Below are 2,829 nucleotides of genomic sequence, written 5' to 3' on the forward strand. Positions count from 1 at the left end.
TGACTGAGACATCCGCCACGATGGATGCTTCGTAGGGCAGATGGGACGCTTCACAGCCAACTCGCTGTTTGTACTTAGTTCACCGTCACAGTATCCAGGGATGGGTGGAATATATTACCCGTATGATCGACCACTCTGCTGAAGCATTCATCTGCAGTCGTCGGACCTACTGATAAGGCAGGCTGTCCTAAGGTGCGAGTAGCTGCACGCAAAGCCGCTAGTGGTTTCCTTGTATAAGAGTCCTCAGCAAAAATATCAGTGTGGTAATGTCTCAGTTGGTGGTTCGTCCAGGGTATGAATCTAATCCCTTTATAATTGCAGTTGTAATTCTAGAATTGTAAAATAGTTGTAATTCTAGAATAGTAAAAAGTGGCTCGTTACTGTTATCTTCCATGTAAAAGTCGGCCTGCATTTTGTACACAGCCACGGACTTAAAATGTCAGTTTTTAACAAAATAGCATTCTGCGATCCAGGTCCCAAATTTATTGTATGGGCAGGCAGTTTGGTTGGGGTCTCCTAGCATAAAACCTTTGCAGCAGTTGCGTGCTGACAGTAATTAAGTGTGCGGGAGCTAGGCGCAGAAATTTAATAAAGAATATGAAGCAATGAAGGGAGGCGCAGAGTTCCACCAGCCTGCTGCAGCCAGAGGCAGTGGGGGCTGCCAGAGACGACTTTTAGTTCATCAGTTTCGGCAGCGGCTGCATCTACACTTTCGGCAACGGAAGTTCAACAGTAGCAGCCAGCACGACCGGTAAGTAAAGTACATGCGCTGATAGTGTTATGTGTGAAACTGCAGGGTCATCGTCAGTGATGCAGCCTACAAAGAATGGGCCGCGACCCAGTCTGAGTAGTTCAGGTAATACTAGTGGACCATTTAGTACCAACTCCGACCGTAATAGTGTCGAAAGGGAACTTACTGCTTGAGCGGTTAGTCCAAAATCAGAGGGTAAAAGTAAGCTTTCAGACAGTACATCGTCACACTTAATGCAAATTATGCTGGGGCATTGGATACTGAGCTATGTTCAGTAATAGCGGAGGCAAGTTGTGTAAAAGATGATTTAACTCTGTTTATACCGAACCCAAGTTTTAAAATTGAGGATGTAGAGACAAACGTAGAAAGTGTCATAGCTGAGATAGGAAAGATCAAATCAGATATTGAATCGATGATTGATACAAAATTAGGGGTTATAAAGACACACGGAAAATTTCTGAGGAGGGTGGCCTATTAACATCAGAGTCCACACTGTGGAAAAATACTTCCGGGAAAATTTGGAAAAGGTACAGGACGAGGTGGGTGGTGATGTTAAGAACTGTGTGCTGAGGCAAAATGCGATTGAGGAAGTGACCGCTAAGTCTGTTAATATTTTGTGTTGTAGAGTGTGCAGAAGAGGTGGTGAAAATAGGACAACAAGTGGAATCAGGAACTAATACCAAAGCTACATAGTGGGATCGGCAGTTTAAAGGCGCACGGGCGGAATTAAATTCTTTGTCAGGTATTAAGGCTGCCACTGTGATTGACGTTTCTGAACTAACACATGGAATACGTAAGTGGTTTGTAAACTATGGAAAATACCATCCAACTGATTTTTTCGCTCCTTATGGCGATGGTTTTTTTGCGAGGAATGTTGGCGCGATTTGAAATGTTGGGGACAACTCACGATCATGAGCTAATTTAATGAGGGCTTCGTGTACTGCCTAGGAAGTGTCTGACAGTTGTTTCCTGAACAAATTCTTTAGTAAGACGAACGCAGCTTGAGTATGAGTTCCTAAACGGAGCAAGTCTGAAATACGAAAGCTGGTCGATGTGGGATTTTTGTGTGTGTGAACTGATTACATGTGGCAAAATGGTGAGAAATGGTAAAATGTTAGCTGACTTATGGTGTCGGACAAATTTCCTGTCAGGAAAGAAATGTTTTCTACTGGAAACTGGGGAGGGTGCTAGAAATGTCGAACTGAATCAAATGTATTTTTGCTAAAGCTATAAATCAGTTTTAGCGTTGCTCTCCTGTTTGTGAATGTATACATACCACTGGGGCGGGCGTTCAGCGCCTGCACTACAGCTGTTGCCAACACGGGCGGTGGCTGCGGATAGCCGCAAGTTTCAGTGCGGTGCGTGGCCCATGGAGTCATGAGTTTCTGCAGACGCGGCGGGACTGCGAACGGCCTAAATTTTGACACAGAAACACCGACCGTGCGCTGTGTACGAAATCGTGACAGTGAAGTGCTACGATAAAATGGCGAAAAAATTGCTGCCAAATGAGCACAATAGCGCTAAAAACTTTTACGAGCAAAATTTCTTTCAATTTATAATATTTGCTTTTATTTCGGCATTCAGTTAATATGTCGTAATTTTATAACTTGTGTTAGGCTTCGAATCAATTTATGCTAATAATATATGTCATTTCCTAGGACGTACATGCTGCTTCATACACCACCACAAAGATACTTACACTATTCTCACAGCTATTATATTGTTATGTAAGGATTTCAAATTTGGTGCAACTTAATGTGCCATGTGAGCAAGCTAATATGCACATTCACGTGTAACGCTATACAGCGATTAAATATTTTCAGAATGGATTTTAGGATTAACAACTTTTAAACACTGTATGCAATTTCAACTAACGATGTCTCAGACAGCAATGCACTGTAACTGTCATTGTCGCCTGGGTGTAATTTATTTATCAATTTATTGCGTTTTATATCTTTTTCATTATGCAAATGTTTGTCAGAACATTGTCTCCTGTACAATAACGCAGCAACTGAATGCAGCATGAATACTTCATATCTTGTCATACTCGTATAGTTAGCTAATGAATATTTTACTAC

The sequence above is a fragment of the Schistocerca piceifrons genome, chromosome 6, assembly GCF_021461385.2.
Source record: "Schistocerca piceifrons isolate TAMUIC-IGC-003096 chromosome 6, iqSchPice1.1, whole genome shotgun sequence".
Classification (NCBI taxonomy): domain Eukaryota; kingdom Metazoa; phylum Arthropoda; class Insecta; order Orthoptera; family Acrididae; genus Schistocerca; species Schistocerca piceifrons.